Source organism: Schistocerca gregaria, chromosome 10 (genome assembly GCF_023897955.1).
Source record: "Schistocerca gregaria isolate iqSchGreg1 chromosome 10, iqSchGreg1.2, whole genome shotgun sequence".
In the NCBI taxonomy this organism is placed as follows: domain Eukaryota; kingdom Metazoa; phylum Arthropoda; class Insecta; order Orthoptera; family Acrididae; genus Schistocerca; species Schistocerca gregaria.
The window spans coordinates 80,775,256-80,794,216 of record NC_064929.1 but is presented as its reverse complement, the minus strand read 5'-3'; the positions used below and the strand labels follow the sequence as shown (position 1 = coordinate 80,794,216).

At 38.9% G+C, this 18,961-nt stretch overlaps 1 long non-coding RNA gene across 1 annotated transcript in view; it reads left to right on the top strand.

Moving 5' to 3' along the window:
- LOC126293523 (uncharacterized) overlaps positions 1-5,721 on the top strand; it is a 63,440-nt gene extending 57,719 nt beyond the window's left edge. The window contains exon 3 of the long non-coding RNA XR_007552299.1: positions 3,243-5,721. This is a non-coding gene — a long non-coding RNA (uncharacterized LOC126293523). The remainder of the gene's footprint in view (positions 1-3,242) is intronic.
- Positions 5,722-18,961: the final 13,240 nt, after the last annotated feature.

Here is an 18,961-nt window from a genome sequence, read left to right as displayed (position 1 = left end):
TAATAATAATAATAATAATAATAATAGCAATAATAATAGCAATAATAATAATAATAATAATAATAATAATAATAATAATAATAATAATAATAATAATAATAATAATTTATTATTATTATCTTTCACATTTGAAACAGTGTGTTCAAACAGTCTTGTGTTTGTCTTTTTGTCAAAAACCACCTGTTATGTACTCTATATTATTTAAAGAAATTGTAACTGCTCAAATAATGTCAACTGAAATGCTTAATGAAATTTCTGTATATTATTGATTTAAGTATACTGAAAATATGTCGTTAATTAAGTTCTGTGCATGGTAAAATCATCATTGAGGCAACTGCAGATTTACTTAAATTTGAATCTAAAATATCCATGTGTTGACAGTATTTTAAATTAACGTATCTGTCAGTCTGCCAAAGATAAAAGCTTGGGAACTGTCACAACCAATCATTTGTATATTCTAGATTTTCAGAGTCCCAGGCTTGTGGATACGGCTTTGTGTACTATGTTATGTTGCAAAGTGTTGATATTTATTTTTAAAGTCAAAATTTTTGTCATGGCAGTAATGCACAGAAAATATAGTTAGGAAAAGGATTCTTGCTACTCACCATATTGTCATTATTCCATGCTCAATTTTCCATTGTTTAAAGACATCAGTTGTTTATTCATCCATAGATCATTTATGAAAAGGTATCAGGCATGAAACTTCCTGGCAGATTAAAACTGTGTGCTGGACCGAGATACGAACTCAGGACCTTTGCCTTTCGCGGGCAGATGCTCTACCAACTGAGCTACCCAAATACGACTCACTTTGTCCTCACAGCTTTAATCCTGAGAGTACCTTATCCTGCCAGGAAGTTTCATATCAATGCACACTCTGCTGCAGCGTGAAAATCTCATTCTGGAAACATCCCCCAGGCTGTGGCTAAGCCATGTCTCCGCAATATCCTTTCTTTCAGAAGTGCCAGTCCTGCATGGTTTGCAGGAGAGCTTCTGTAAAGTTTGGAAGGTAGGAGACGAGGTACTGTCAGAACTAAAGCTGTGAGGACGGGGTGTGTGTCGTGCTTGGGTAGCTCAGTTGGTAGCTCAGTTGGTAGCTCAGTTGGTAGCTCAGTTGGTAGCTCAGTTGGTAGCTCAGTTGGTAGCTCAGTTGGTAGCTCAGTTGGTAGCTCAGTTGGTAGCTCAGTTGGTAGCTCAGTTGGTAGCTCAGTTGGTAGCTCAGTTGGTAGCTCAGTTGGTAGCTCAGTTGGTAGCTCAGTTGGTAGCTCAGTTGGTAGCTCAGTTGGTAGCTCAGTTGGTAGCTCAGTTGGTAGCTCAGTTGGTAGCTCAGTTGGTAGCTCAGTTGGTAGCTCAGTTGGTAGCTCAGTTGGTAGCTCAGTTGGTAGCTCAGTTGGTAGCTCAGTTGGTAGCTCAGTTGGTAGCTCAGTTGGTAGCTCAGTTGGTAGCTCAGTTGGTAGCTCAGTTGGTAGCTCAGTTGGTAGCTCAGTTGGTAGCTCAGTTGGTAGCTCAGTTGGTAGCTCAGTTGGTAGCTCAGTTGGTAGTGCACTTGCGCGCGAAAGGCAAAGGTCCCGAGTTCGAATCTCGGTCCGACACACAGTTTTAATCTGCCACGAAGTTTATCAGCACACACTCCGCTGCAGAGTGAAACTCTCATTCCAGGTATCAGGCATGTTGTCTTAAATGAAGGAGGTAACAATTTGAGAAAAATTACTTAATGGTTGCATCTAGTAATGTTCTCATGTAGGTCTAGTTAATCATCATGTATTGTTAATTTTGATATTTTTTGTATAGTGTTTTGACACATACTTGAAAAGTTTACAATTAAGTAAAAAAATACTTTAGCTCTATTAATTTGTTAAACTGATCTCTGCCTACACTCACACACGTTAGGCTGGCTTCAGGTTGTCGATAATTTTGCCATTCTATTGAATTCTTTGTGTTGTCCCGTTGGTCTGCCTGAAAAACCAGTCGGAACCTTACCACAATGAAGATGTTGAACTCAAGAAAATGGAAATAAGATAGAATTATCCATCACAGATACTGGCCTTAGGATTTTATATTATGATTCATGAAACTGACAATTTGCTGTAAAATAACAACTTTTTATTGTTAGGTGACATTAATTTTTTATCATTCTTTACTCTGTCACTTACTTATGTCTGTCAGCATTTACGAGGTACAGTTTTTACTGTCTTTTTAAATACTTATATTTTAGATGTTTCTTTAATCTCCTGGATAACTTATTCTACAATTTCATTCCTTAATATTTGATATAATTACTGATATTCTATGTAATCTGTTAAAAATTGAGAATTAACTGGATACTACATAACTGCTGAAACTGTGAGATTGGTGATGGCATTATTTGGAAAAAGAGCTAATAAAGATTAGTACACTGGTGCCCAAACAATAGGGAACCTGAACGACTTGCAGGTTTATTTAGAATTTCCACTGTTCAATGAGCTGATGATTTAGAGCTGTCTTGTGTTGGTCTTTTTGTCAAAGATTACCTGTTATGATCTCTGTATTATTTAAAGAAATTGCACAAAAATATTTTTAAAGAAATACTTCCCTTTCTCACTGTACACTGACTTTTTTCAGTTGGATATTTTTTATAGGCACGTTTAAATGTGAACGTACCCTAGTGGTACTTGATTCTGTGATGCTGTAATGCTGTAACTGTGTTTTACCTTAATTTTGTCTTGTTATTAGTGTGTGTAATATGGGACAAATCAAATGAAAACAATACAAATTTGTGTAAAATGGAAGAGTTCTTATTACCTATGTTAACAATAGCAGCAGCACTAAATGAACTTATAAATTATAACTGGAACATTACAACCAAATGGCATTATATAGCCACAGGGCCTTTTTGGGGTTTATCATCTCGGTAATGGTAGGATCAAGGTTGATGGTGTAACCTCCTTCATGACTTTAGAGGTCCTTATTAGGCTATGTTCAGTTTGTGTGCTTGAGTTTTCTGATATTTCTGCAGTGGTAAAAAATTTGTGTTTTTCTACTTGTTTCCAGCATGATACAATCTGCTAGTGATCATATTGTTTCTACATGTGTGTAACTGTAGGGAAGTTGAAAATGTGTGTCCAAGCAATTTGTGTGAAAATTTACTTTCTCACTGCTTCAGTATCAAGTGGGTGTAATTTATGTTGTTCCAATTCAATTAATTTTTGAAGCGATTGTTGCTAACAGTGCTGTACAATTAATGTTCTTGTAATTTTCCTTGCAAGCATGAAGACTAATTTGTGGGAGCAAAACAAATGGGTTGGACAAAGCAGCTTAGGACTATTGTTGGCAATTATAGTCACATCAGTCAATGTGAGCAGTTATATGCTCCATCTTGAATGCCTATAATGTGCCTTAACTATTTGTGATAGTGAAAGTATGTATTCTATAAATAAGTGTATATCTATTAGAAAGTGTATGTGGCTGTAACACTGAAGCAGTTAACAGCGAGAACTGTGTATATCAAAAATCAAGTGTGCTGGTGAAAGACGTATCAGCGAGCCTCACACATTAGACATCTGGTGTTGCAGTCAGGGCCTGGAATACACCATACAGGAGGTGTGCTGCCACACTTCCATGAGAAGTCATCACCAAAAGATGTAGTAGGCTGGTGGAAAACACTTGATGCTGTCATCACTACATGAATATTTTGCAGTACCACTGAACCAGCTTTGCATGTTCGACCAATGATGACAGTGGGAATAAAATGGACGAATGTGTTAGCCCTCAGTATCACTTCACAACTTAAAGGGCCATCAAGGATCTGTGCTGATAATCATCCTGTGCACACCAAAAGTAATTCATTTTCCATGACGAGACTGGATGTGACAACGGGTCTGGTGCAACATTGGAAACAGTCTTCTGTGGGTGAGCATCGCTACCCTTGTGTTCGTCAGATTTGCTTCTCTTTGGTGTGCAGCCACCAGCAGAACATTGTTCCTAGATATACTGAAAATTCCAGGTTTCTTAGATTCCTGCCATTGAATCTTTTCATCTTGATGCCATTGGCCCACTGTCATCAGGGGGCAGTGGGTGCTTAACATTCCTTACTGAAAGGAAGTTGGTGCCTGGTGGATGCATACCTGACCACAGCCCTAAGGTCAGCAGCTGCTGTTCTTCAGTTTTGCTTTGACATCAGATTTATAGAGAAAAAACATCATGAGTTACATCTTGAGACTTAGGAACTGAAGGACATGAACCTGAATGTGCCTTAAAACCTTTCTCCTGTGGCAGATGTTTTGGCTGTTCTGTGGACTGTGACTTTGACAGACTCTGCTCCTAAACTAATGGTGGTGGTCATAACTTGGTGATGTCTCTCAGCACTTCCAGAATAATTAAGTGTGCAGCAAGAAACGTGTTGTCAGCCATCTCTTACTGGAGGGAGAATCATTGTTCCGCACTCTTGATTCACTCGATCTGCAGTACTGTGAGACACTGGAGTGAGCATTGCTATTACACTGGACAATAAAATGAAGGACCCTGTAGTACATGGAGTGACGTGTCCATGACAGTTAAACTACTTTTCTGTATGCACCAGCAGCTGTGTAGGCACAACAGTTCAGTTCTCTATTTATGCGTTTGTTATGCCTTTGTATTTTTTAATGTTCTCATTGTTGTGCTTGTAAAAATCAGTAATTTTTTATTACTTATGAGTGTTCTGTTTCAAATGTTTGCAGAGACAAAATCATGTTTTCTGTAATGCCCTCAACATTTCTGTACCTGTTTTTAAACTACTTTAATCGCTCTCTGTCCATTTATTTTACCTCTAATTTCTTAAGACCTCTGTAATACTTTGTCGTTGCAGAACATGAAATTGCATTATGTGAGCAATGATTGAGTGCCATGACATTAATCATAGCAATAACATCAACAATAATAATATTACTCTAGTGAATGGATAGTCCATTGGGAACTATTTCTTAATTACATCAGACAAGTTAATTGTTAATTAATGTAGTGCTATCTGTGTTGTGCTTACCATTTGACCAATTTCAAATGAACAAGATAATTGTATTAAACAGTTAAGTTTTGCTGTGCAAATTTGTTGCTGCAGCAGTATTTCTGTATTTCCACAACTAAATAAATTAAAATTACATAATCTGTCTCAGAGAATTGTATATTCGTTTGGGTGTACACCAGCATATCATTTCTTTATTAGCGTGTTCGAATATTAGTTATACAACAGTTTTTGTGTCAGCTTTGCACTCACTGTTGTCTAACTTGTTTGTAATTTGGTCTCGAAAAGAGGACTGGTAAAGAATTCACAAGTTGTTTGTATTTAATATATTGTTTAAATGTTAGTACATCCTGGGCATCAATAATCTTGTATTTCCAATCCAGCTTCTCACTTCTTCAAATTTGTTTTGGCTTACAGTATTTGATTTGTGTTTGTAATACGTGTGTATTGATATGCACATCTATATCCCTATTACTCATTACTTTGTTAGTGATCTCTTACAAAACATTGAGTGTATATGCTTATTGTGTATATTATGTTTTCATGTGTATTTTCTATTTCTGAAACATAAGTATCCTCATGGGTGCTCACAATGTTATCCAGTGATGGCAGGATTAGTTATACCATAATTCAGAATGAAATAAAGTACTGTTTGATGTTTCATGTGCACAGCTGTTTTAATTCATGTACCTGTGAGTGAAAAGTGTGTAAAATGTCAGACTATAGCCACAAAGATCACTTTTCATATCGTGCAATTTTTATTAATGTGATAAGATAATCTGGAAATAAACCTCAATGTGCAAACCAAACCCTTCTAGTATTTTTGTCCGTAACGTTTCTGATACATATTACAGCAATCCCAAAACTAAGGTATTTTTGATACAGTCACTAAATTCTATAACAATTCAGTTTCAAGTTTAACAATGATTTATTTCCCTTTATAACAACCATTTTGGTTGATACGTTTCTGTAGATGCTGTGGCAGTATTAGTGTTCATCATACCAGCTTACCACATTGTCCTTCAGCAAGTGTTGAATCTCACCTTTCACATTGTTACTAGAGCACAATTGCTATCCACATACATGTTCTGTCAACTTAGAAGACAAGTGCTAGGCACTTACACTTGATGTAAAGACTGAACTGTTAGGTGGGCTAGTATGGGGTAAAACAAACCTCGAAAGGTAATTTGGCAATTATATTTGGAGGAAATGTCTCCAAAATGATGCTTGTAGAAAAAGTTTCTCATACAAATGTAATTAACACCCTTGAAAACTGTACAATTAAAATTTTGCAAAATGCCCCACCGCCATAAACGAATTTTGAATATCAAAAACATTTCTCACAACATAAATTAAAGCTTTCAAGCTACATATATTCATGCATACTAAAGCTGAGTTTTTAAATAGAATTTTTGGGAAATAGGCTGTACACAGTGTACTGTTGGAGTATTTTCAACCTACCTAATTAAAATATCTGAACATTTGTTATCAGTCTAGTTACTGATGTTACTTATATTTGTTCTAGGTTTTAAATTATTTAACATTTTTATTAACTGTTTACTTATATGTAGGTAACAGAACAGACACTGAATTTAATTGAAAGGACAAAATATAAAATGGAATAAATAAAGCAGGCAAAAAGGAGTACAAACATTTCAAAAATAAGATAGACTGGTGGAAGTGCAAAATGGCTAAGCAGGGATGGTTAGAAGACAAATGTAAGGATGTAGAGGCATATGTCACAAGGGGTAAGAGACCTTTGAAGAAAAGAGAACCACCTATATGTATATCAAGAGCTCAGATGGAAAACCAGTACTAAGCAAAGAAGGAAAAGCAGGAAGGTGGAAGGAATACAGTGTCAATAAAAGGGTGATGTACTTTAGGGCAGTCTCCCAGAAATGGAAGAGGACGTAGATGATGATGAAATGGGAGATATGATACTTCATGAAGAATTTTTACAGGGCACTGAAAGACCTAAGTCAAAACAAGGTGGTGAGCAAGACGTATGAGAGAGGCAGAATACCCTCAGGCTTAAAGAAGAATATAATAATTCCAATCCCAAAGAAAGCAGGCATTGACAGGAGTGAAAATTACCAAACTATCAGTTTAAAAAGTCACGGCTGCAAGATACTAACATGAATTCTCTACAGCTGAATGGAAAAACTGGTAAAAGCCGACCTCGGGAAAGATCATTTTGGATTCCGTAGAAATGTTGGAAGACGTGAGTACAATTTGTACAGAAATCAGATGGCAGTCATAAAAGTTGAGTGACAGAAAGCGAAGCAGTGGTCGAGAAGAGAGTGAGAGGGGGTTGCAGCCTACCCCAGTGTTATTCAGTCTATATATTGAGCAGCAGTAAACGAAACAAAAGAATTTGTAGTAGGAATTAAAATCCAGCAAGAAGAAATAAAAACTTTGAGGTTCGCCGATGACATTGTAATTCTGTGAGAGACAGCAAAAGACTTGGAAGAGCAGTTGAACGGAATGGACAGTGTCTTGAAAGGAGGATATAAGATGAACATCAACAAAAACAAAACGAGAACAATGGAATGTAGTCTAACTAAGACAGGTGAGAATTACGTTACGAAATGAGATACTTCAAGTAGTAAAGGAGTTTTGCCGTTTGGGGAGCAAAATAGGTGATAATGGTCAACGTAGAGAAGATATAAAATGTGGACCCGCAATGGCAAGGAAAGTGTTTCTGAAGAAGATAATTTGCTAACAACTAAGATTTAAGTGTCAGGAAGTCTTTTCTGGAAGTATTTGTATGGAGTGTATCCATGTATGGAACTTAAACATGGATGATAGTTAGATAAGAATAGAAGCTTTTGAAATGTGCTACAGAAGAATGCTGAAGATAAGATGAGTAGATCACTTAACTAATGAGGTGGTACTGGATAGAATTTGGGAGAAAAGGAATTTGTGGCACAACTCGACTAGAAGAAGCCAGTTGGTATAACACATTCTGAGGCATCATGGGATCACCAATTTAATACTGGAGGGCAGCATGGAGGGTAAAAACTGTAGAGGGAGACAAAGAGATGAATACAGTAATCGGATTAAGAAGTATGTAAATTGCAGTAGGTACTTGGAGATGAAGCAGCTTGCAGAGGATAGAGAAGCATGGAGAGATGCATCAAACCAGTCTCTGGACTGAAGACGACAACAACAACAACCACCTGTCCATACATGCTTTATATGTAACAATGATTCTGTATCGTAATATTGAGTTACCTATTATTTCTAATTAACAGAATACACCTGCCTGAGGTAAATTAAAAAATGTACAACAACAATTTAAAACACAAATATAAGTAAAATAAATAACTAGACTAACGTCTTTTCACATGCTTTAATTAGCTATGTTGAAAATACTCTAATAGAACATCACATACAGCTTTTTTCCAAAAATGATGTTTCAAAAACCTGCTGTATCACGCATGGATGTTTGTAGCTTGAAAGCTTCTTTAATTCATGTTGTAACAAAAGATCTCATTTTTCAGATTTAATTAATGGTGGTGGGATATTTCACAAAATTTCAAATTATTACAAAATTTGATTGTACAGTTTTCAAGAATGTTAATTACATACCAACTTTTATATGAGACACATTTTTTTACATATAATTTCAAATATACTCCCTCCAAATGTAATATGCCAAATTACATTTCAAAGTGTGTTTTACCCTTTGAAAGTGGAATTTGACACAAACAAAATAATATGTATTGCATTATTTTGCCCGCTCTACATGCCCGCCAAGTTTCATCAAGATCGTTTGACACTTGGCAGTGTTCCATTGTGAGATTCAGACCTCAAACGACACAGCTTGAAAGGCTAGAACATTTTATTCAGTTATGCTGCCATGAAAGACTTTGGACGCGTAACTATCCTTACATAAAAACATTCAAATCATTGCTCACACTTGTCAATGGATATGAGAAACCAGTTGGACTGCCAATCGTCGAAACAGAGGTATTATAAATCTCTTCATGAAATTATAATTGTCAGCTTTCTCCTTTGAAAGCTGAAACACACTGCTGAAAAAAAATTAGTACACATGGAAAGATGACATCAATTTTGATCTGATGATGGTGTATGTCATCTGCGGGATAGTAGACGTAGTGATAACGGTTTCATTGTTGTCCACCACCTGATAGTGTAGTGGCACAACTACCATAGTGCCATCTGTGTCCACCCTTTAATATGGAATGCTCAAAGCCAGAAGGCTCAGTGTGCTGCAAATATATGAAGCAATGATGCAGTCAAGAATAATATAAGAATGTTGTATACACGGAAGAGGCCTGGAGATACTGTAAGGTGTCAGATAGATTATATAATGATAAGACAGACTTAGGAACCAGGTTTTAAATTGTAAGACATTTCTAGGGGCAGATGTGGACTCTGACCAAAATCTATTGGTTATGAACTGTAGATTAAAACTGAAGAAACTACGAAAACGTGGGAATTTAGAGATGGGACCTGGATAAACTGAAAGAACCAGAGGTTGTACATAGTTTCAGGGAGAGCATTAGGGAATGATTGACAAGAATGGAGGAAAGAAATACAGTCGGAGAAGAATGGGTAGCTTTGAGAGATGAAACAGTGAAGGCAGCAGAGGATCAAGTAGGTAAAAAGATGAGGGCTAACATAAGTCCTTCTGTAACAGAAGAGATATCGAATTCAATTGATGAAAGGAGAAAATACAAAAATGCAGTAAATGAAGTAAATAAAAAGGAATACAAACGTCTCAAAAATGAGATCGGCAGGAAGTGCGAAATGGCTAATCAGGGATGGCTAGAGGACAAATGTAAGGATGTAGAGGCTTATCTCACTAGGGATAAGAGAGATACTACCTACAGGAAAATTAGAGACCTTTCGAGAAAAGAGAACCACATGTATGAATATCAAGAGCTCAGATGGCAACACAGTTCTAAGCAAAGAAGGGAAAGCAGAAAGGTGGAAGGAGTATATAGAGGGTCTATACAAGGGCAATGTTCTTGAGGACAATATTATGGAAACGGAAGGGAGTAGAAGAAGATGATATGGAAGATATGATACTGTGTGAAGAGTCTGACAGATCAGTTTTGATTCTGTAGAAATGTTGTAACACGTGAGGCAATACTGACCCTACGACTTATCTTAGAGAATAGATCAAGGAGAGGCAAGCCTACATTTCTAGCATTTGCAGACTTAGAGAACCTTTTGACAATGCTGATTGGAATACACTCTTTCATATTCTTAAGGGGGCAGCAGTAAAATACAGGGAGTGAAAGGCTGTTTACAATTTGTACAGAAACCAGATGGCAGTTATAAGAGCCGAGGGACATGAAAGGGAAGCAATGGTTGGGAGTGAGTGAGACAGGGTTGTAGCCTCTCCCCGATGTTATTCAGTCTGTATATTGAGCAAGCAGTAAAGGAAACAAAAGAAAAATTTGGAGTAGGAATTAAAATCCATGGAGAAGAAATAAAAACTTTGATGTTCGCCGATGGCATTGTAAGTCTGTCAGACATCAAAGGACCTGGAAGAGCAGCTGAATGGAATGGACAGTGTCTTGAAAGGAGGTTATAAGATGAACATCAACAAAAGCAAAACGAGGGCAATGGAATGTAGTCAAATTAAGTTTGGTGATGCTGAGGGAATTAGATTAGGAAATGAGACACTTAAAGTAGTAAAGGAGTTTTGCTATTTGGGGAGCAAAATAACTGATGATGGTTGAAGTAGAGAGGATGTAAAATGTAGACTGGTAAGGGCAAGGAAAGCATTTCTGAAGAAGAGAAATTTGTTGACATCGAGTATAGATTTAAGCATCAGGAAGTCATTTCTGAAAGTATTTGTATGGAGTGTAGCCATGTATGGAAGTGAAACGTGGATGATAAATAGTTTGGACAAGAAGATAATAGAAGCTTTCGAAATGTGGTGCTACAGAAGAATGCTGAAGATTAGATTGGTAGATCACATAACTAATGAGGAGGTAGTGAATAGAATTGGGGAGAAGGGGAGTTTGTGGCACAACTTGGTTAGAAGAAGGGACCGGTTGGTAGGACATGTTCTGAGGCATCAAGGGATCACCAATTTAGTACTGGAGGGCATTGTGGAGGATAAAAATCGTAGAGGGAGACCAAGAGATGAATACGCTAAGCAGATTCAGAAGGATGTAGGCTGCAGTAGGTACTGGGAGATGAAGAAGCTTGCACAGAATAGAGTAGCATGGAGAGCTGCATAAAACCAGTCTCTGGACTGAAGACCACAGCAACGATGCAATCCTGCAACACTCGTGCTTCCTATAGCCAAATGATTGAGTTTAAAAGGGGTCACATTGTGGCCTTCTGAATGGCAGAATGGTCTTTTTGGGGAAATCTGACTCAAGTTGGATGTGCTTCATGAGTTGTGCAACGATACCAGTATCAATGGTCATGTGAACATTCTCACACCCATAGACAGGGTTCTGGACGTACACGCAGCACAGATACAAGACAGAATCATCGTATTGTAAGGCCAGCAGTAGCAGATCCTACAGCTACCGCAGCATAGATAAGTGTGCTTGTGAGCCCACACGTGTCAACACTAACTATTGTGAACTGTTCATTAGCAGTGGGACTATGGGGACACACACACCGCTAGCCCGTCTTCCACCCGCACTACAGCATCAATGTGCACGGCTCGACTGGTGCCATCGGAGGATCACTTGGAAGGTGGAACAGCACACAGTGATGTTCAGCAATGGACGCAGATTCTGCCTGCATGCAAGTGATGATTGTCTGTGCATACAATATACACTTGGTGAGAACATCTACATCTACATGGATACTCTGCAGATCACATTTAAGTGCCAAGTGCCTGGCAGAGGGTTCAAATCATCAGATGCACTGAAAGGAAAAGCCAAAGAAACACTAAACAGTGTACATCAGTGGGCATCCAATAATAAACTAACCCCCCCCCCCCTTCTTTGTCTGCAAAAAAACACACTATAACAACTTTAAGTTAAACAATGAAACTATAGAATGTGTAGACTACACAAAATGTCTTGGTATGCATGTTGACAGTCAGTTAAAGTGGGAAGAATGTATTAAAATATTTACTTGCAGAATCACTACAGCATGCTATGCTGTTAAAATTCTGACTGCAGTGTGTGATACTACATGTGTCAGATCTGTATATTTTTCTTATATCCACTTTGTTATTACCAATGGAATAATATTTTGGTAAAAATATTCAAATAGTTTTCAAATTACAGAAAAGAGCAATTCGTGTAATAACCAGGAGTGGCAGTAGGGCTCACTGCCTTGAACATTTGCAAAAGCTGGAAATCCTAACTGTCCCCTGTGAATACATTTTTCAAAGTATTATGTATGTAACAAAAAATATTGACTGCTATGTAAAAAATTCTTTGGTACACAGCTATGAAACTAGAAACCAATATAATGTGCATCTAGAGAGAAAAAATAAAATTGAAACTCAGCAGAGCTTATTGTACAATGCCGTTAAATTATATAAGAAATTACCCCAAAATATAAAAGATATTGACACAATTGGACAGTTCAAAACAAATAAAAAAACTTTTATTAAATAAAAGTTATTACGCACTAACGGACTATCTGAATTTAAACATGTAGTGTAATTAAAGTAGCCTGCATTGTAATACATGAGGAAATAATTATAATATGAAATCCAGAATTATTCAGTTCTGTAAGAAAATTACATAAGGATATAAGACTAATGTAAGATATTTTAAAAATGTGTGTAAATATTAATTTTATGTGTATAAATTGTAGGTATATTGTATTGTATGTGATTTTGCTGACAAAATCCACACATTGTAAATTGTTACATGGATTAATAAAGAAATCAATCAACCCACCTTCATAACTGTCTGTTATTCCTATCTTGTGTAATGTGCGGGAAGAACACACACCCATATCTTTCCATGCGAGCTCCGATTTCCCTTATTTTATTGTAGTGAGCATTTCTACCTATGTTGGTCGGTGTCAACAAAGTATTTTTGCATTTGGAGGAGAAAGTTGGAATGTCATGATTCCTCTGCAATGAAAAATGCCTTTGTTTTAATTATGTCCATTCCAAATCTTGTATCATTTGAGTGACACTCTCTCCCCTATTTCACGATAATACAGTACTTGTTGCCCTGATTTATCATGTAATTGAAGTTCAATGGATTCCTTTTTGCACTCATGTGGATGACCTCACACTTTTCATTATTTACGGTCAATTGCCAATTTTTGCACCATATATACATCTTCTCTAAATCGTTTCACAATTTGTATTGATCTTCTGATGATTTTACTAGTCGATAAATGACAGCGTCACCTGTAAACAATCTAAGGCGACTGCTGAGATTGTCTCCCAAATCATTTATATAGATAAGGAACAGCAAAGGGCCTATAATACTCATTATCTTGGGGAATGCCAGAAATCACTGCTGTTTTACTCGGTGGCTTTCTGTCAATTACTACAAACTGTGACCTCTCTGAGAGGAAATCACAAATCCAGTCACATAACAGACGATATTCCAGAAGCACACAATTTCACTACAAGCCACTTGTGTGGTACAGTGTCCAAAGCCTTCTGGAAATCCAGAAATATGGAATCCATTGGAAATCCTTTGCCAACAACACTCAACACTTTATGTGAGTAAAGAGCTGTTTGTGTTTCACAAGAACAGTATTTTCTAAACCCATGTTGACTCTGTGTCAATAGATCATTTTCTTCAAGGTGATTCATAATGTTTGAACACAATGTGTGTTCCAAAATCCTGCTACATATTGATGTTAATGATATGGGCCTTTAATTCAATGGGTTATTCCTATTACCTTTCTTGAATATTGGTATGCCCTGTGCAACTTCCCAGTCTTTGGGTAGTCAAGCGAACGGTTGTACATGATAAAGTATGGAGCTATTGCATCAGTGTACTCTCAAAGGAACCTAATTGGTGTACAGTTGGGACCAGAATACTTTCTTTATTATGTGATATAAATTGCTTCATGACTCCAAAGATATCTACTTCTACGTTATTCATGTTGGCAGCTGTTCTTGATTGGAATATTTACGTCGTCTTTTGTGAAGGCATTTTGGAAGGCTGTGTTTAGTAACTCTGCTTTGGCAGCACTGTCTTTGATTGTATCTCCATTGCTATTGTGCAGAGAAGCCATTTATTGTGTCTTGCCTCCAGCCCACTTCACATACGACTGATAATATTTTTGGATTTTCTGCCAGGTTTAGACACAAAGTTTCATTGTGAAAACTATTATAAGCATCTCACACTGACTCTGCGCTAAATTTCAAGCTTCTGTAAAAGATCGCCAATTTTGGAGACTTTGCATCTGTTTAAATTTGGAATGTTTTTTTCATTGTTTCTGCAACAGTGTTCTGACCTGTTTTGTGTACCAAGGAAGATCAGCTGCATCGTTTGTTAATTTATTTGCAATAAATCTTTCAATTGCTGCAGATACTATTTCTCTGAATTTCAGCCACATCTGGTTTAAATTTGTATTGTTAATTCAGAAGGAGTGGAGATTGTTTTTCAGGAAGGTGTCAAGTGAATTTTCGTCTGCTTTTTTGAACAGGAATATTTTTCGTTTATTTTTGTAGGATTTGGGGGTTTCAATATTCATTCTCACTATGACAACCCTGTGTTCACTAATTCCTGTATCCATTTTGATGTTCATTATTCACTCAGGATGATTTGTTGCTAAGAGGTCCAGTGTGTTTCCACAGTCATTTACTACTTACTTGGGCTCATGAACTAACTGCTTGCAATAATTTTCAGAGAATGCGTTTAGTACAGTTTCAGATGATGTTTTACCGTACCTCCAGAATTAAACACGTATTTTTGCCAACATATTGAGGGTACATTTAAGTCACCATCAACTATAATTATATGAGTCAGGTACATGTTTGAAATTAAACTCAAGTTTTCTTTGAACCTTTCAGGGCCCAATTATTATTTTATTCCAGTTGCCAACAATGACCTCTGCCCATACTAACTCACAGGAACTATTTACTTAAATTTTGCGTCCAAACATGTCACCACCAACTGTGTTTAGCCTATCCTTTCGGAACACTTAGATTCATTGCAAAAAATTTGGTTGAACTTATCTCTGACTTTAGTCAGCTTTCAGTGCCTATAATGATTTAGGCATCAGTGCTTTCTATTAGCGGTTGGAGCTCTGGTACTTTCCCAACACAGCTACAACAATTTACAACTGTTAAGCCAATGGTTCCTGTATCTACATTCTTCCTGTGTTTGCCCTGCACTGTTTGTAACTGAAGCCTTTTTTGTGTTTTCCCGAGACCCTCTAACCTAAAAAACTGCCCAGTCCACGCCACACAGCCTCCTGCATATAATGGACTCTTGACATATTCAGCGGAACCCGAAACCCAACCACCCTTATGACTGTCTTGTTGAGTGCAGTTGTCCAAGACGCACTGGTCTCACTTCTGGTCTTATGGTCTGGGGTTCAATAAGGTACAACTCTCATCCATCTTTGGTGTTTCTGGAGGGGATGCTAACAGCACCCAGTTTGCGTAGAATGTTGTTACACTGATTCTTTTGCCATTCTTCCAACAGAAACGTGATGTGTTTTTCCAACAGGATAACGCTCACCCACACACTGCCTGTAAAACTCGAGGTGCTCTGAAAGATGTGCAGCAACTTCCCTAACCAGCTCAATCTCAGACTTGTCTCCAATTGAGCATGTGTGGGATACGATTGGACGAGAAGTGACTTGTTGATCAACAACTCTTATACAACTCTGTGAACAGGTTGTGCAAGCATGGCATAACATATGCGAGGACAGATTTTTCCATCTGTACAATCAAATAGATGTCAGTCAGCAACTGGATGACCATCCCACAGAGGCTACACTACATATATTAATATTAATGTTTCAGCATGGGTCAGCACCTGATGCCTCAGAACTGATAGTGCTATTGCCCTGTAAATTTAATTTCATGTTATCCATATGCAATGTTGCAACAATAAATTGTGAGTGAATTGGAAACATCTAAACAGTATACTAATTTTTTTTTCTGTCAGTGTACTTTATTGACTCCTACCTACATAGGGAGAAATGACTACTGTGATAAAATAGAATAATTCAGAGCTCACAGGAAAAGATTAATATGTTGATTTTTCCCATATGCTATTGGAGAGGGGAATGTAATGTGAAATATGATAATGATCTGCGAATCCTCCACCAAACACTTAAGGGTGAACTGCACAGTAATAATGTAGTGTAGATCTTTGCTTGCCTGAGACCGACAAGCTTTCCTGGAAACTTATAAAATGGCACTCCAGTAACAAGGGAACGGTCAAGTTTCAGGCAGCGCAAACTCGACATTTTGAGGATACTGCTCAGACCTGGTTGCAACTTTGGAAAAATCCATGTTTTCCGTAAAAAATGTGTGAAGTTGTGGTCGCACAGCAAGGTAGGAGACCAGGGCTCTGTCGAAACCTCTGCAGTGTGATATGTCCAGTCTAGATCAAACAACAAATGTGCTATCATATATCTGGGAACAAGTTGGCAGAGAAAAATGTAATAAATGTTATTCCAGTCATCAAATGTGAAACGGAGCACCACTGATATAAATTTAAAAAATCATGAACAACTGCAACCAAGATTGTTACAAGGGTTATTCAGAAAGTAGGAAATGTTTCTGTCTGACGCCACTAGGCACATGCCGATCACATATATTTTGGTATCTTATCAACCATGACACTGGATACCAGCTCAGCACCACTTGGAATCCAGCACTGATGCATCTGTAAACACAGTGAAGACAACATGGAGATTCAAAGAGAAACCAAAATGGGAATGGAGACTGACAAAACAGCAACTGCACAGAGCATCAGACACTACAGGCTTGAGGTGACACATCACTAGATGGGCCCAACAGTAGCAGATGTAAGTCAGAACACCTGATGTTCCCACGGAGGAGACGGAGCACCTGGAGCACCCGATGAAAAGTACATCACTGGCGGCCAGCCCCAACAGGCAAGGACTTCACACACAATGCCAAAGACAACCAAACGATGGCCAAGGTAGCAGCAATCGGTGGATAGAATGCCAGGTGAGGCACGGATGAGAAACAGAGCATCAGACAATGGCCACGATACCAGAGGACAGCTGAGCCGGTTGCAGACGACAGTTGAAACATCAGTGGCAAGAGAGGACTACTAGAGCCACTATCCGTGGACACGTACCATAGACAGTGCACCTGACGTGGCCCGAACTGGAAATGGAGTGCTCGAGGTGAGGCTCCTGAGGACAGCATCTGTGACAGCAACAACATCTCCCACCGTGCCTGCGATGGTGACGAGACGCAGCTGAAGGATGGTCTCAAGATCACTGTGCAGAATGCCAAGCGACCAGAGGCACCAACACTCCCTGTCCTTGTCTACGTCCAGCACTAGGGTGAGAATTTGGTGGTGTTCCTTCGCACACTGGAGGGAACTACATCTGCGATAAAGGCATAAACTGCTTAAACGACGATACTCTTCTCGAGGTGCAAGTCGAATCCTGGAGCAACTACGAGATCCTCTTGCCTCTTCTTGACAAGTACATTATTCCTGCACTGGAACACTTGCCACAGAAAGGGAAGACAACAGAAGCTGAGTTATTTCTCGGAAGGCTACCATGGATATGCAATGAAGACACAGTCCACAAAGGATTTGGGCTGTTTGGGGAAGGAGACCAGACAGCGAGGTCCTCGATCTCGTCGGATTAGGGAAGAACAGGGAAGGAAGTCGGCTGTGCCCTTTGAAAGGAACCATCCCAGCATTTGCCTGGAGCAATTTAGGGAAATCACAGAAAACCTAAATCAGGATGGCCGGATACAGCATTGAACCGACGTTCTCCCGAATGCGAGTCCAGTTGCTAACAACTGTGCCACCTCGCTCGGTACAAAGGATTTCTGCATGCCAGATTCAGAGGTGTGGTGAACTGGCTGCACAGCAATACAAATGAATGGAAACTGCTGCTGTTCATCTTAGTGGTGGACATAGCAGAGAAACAGAGATGCAGGAAGGCAGTAGACGCCATCTTCAAGGTGCACAAACTGCATGGCTTTCAGGTGCAAGTTGAACCTCTTCCAGTGGGACTTGACAGCAAGCCACAATTCTTTAGGTGTCAAGAAGAAGGAACCGTGATAAAATATTGCTGCAATGAGCCAAAATGTGTAAAGTGTGCTGACAAAAATGCCAGCTGCAATTGCACATTGCAGAAGAAAGATCGGGTAACATGTCTCATTGTGGCAGGCCTCATGTTGCAAATTGGGGTGGGTAAAGATTCCACAGGCCCTAGCGACATCATGAGTAAAATGCCCAGTGCCACCCAAAAAATAGTTCAAACGGCTCTGAGCACTGTGGGACTTAACTGCTGAGGTCATCAGTCCCCTAGAACTTAGAACTATTTAAACCTAACTAACCTAAGGATATCACACACATCCGTGCCTGAGGCAGAATTTGAACCTGCGGCCGTAGCGGTCATGCAGTTCCAGACTGTAGCGCCTAGAACAGCTCAGCCACTCCAGCCGGCTGCCCAGTGCCACCCACGCAAAATCAGCAGAAGCTGGCCGAGTCAATAGAAAATGCTGCCGAAGGGGAAGAAGGCGCAGTAAAGCTGCGGCTTCGGCCACAGAGCTGTGGTAACTGAGCAGAGGTCTCGTCTCCCACGTGGCCAGCAGCACCTTCTACCAGTGAGAGAGGTGGAAGGGGAAGCTGGCGGCCCGGCACTGAGTTGAGGCAGTCAGCTGTGAGGGGCAAAACGTTGCAGTGGCGCAACAACCACTGGCAAAGAAGAAGACTGCTGGACAGTGTTAATGCCACTCAAGAAGACACCTAATCCCACTTCAGGATGGTGCCCCACGTGAAGATGGATGCTGTGTGCCTCTTATTGAGGGAGGTGTACCACTGTCGTCTGCAAATGGAGTCTTGTGTGTGCCAAACCAGTGCTCGTCAACTTGTCTCATCT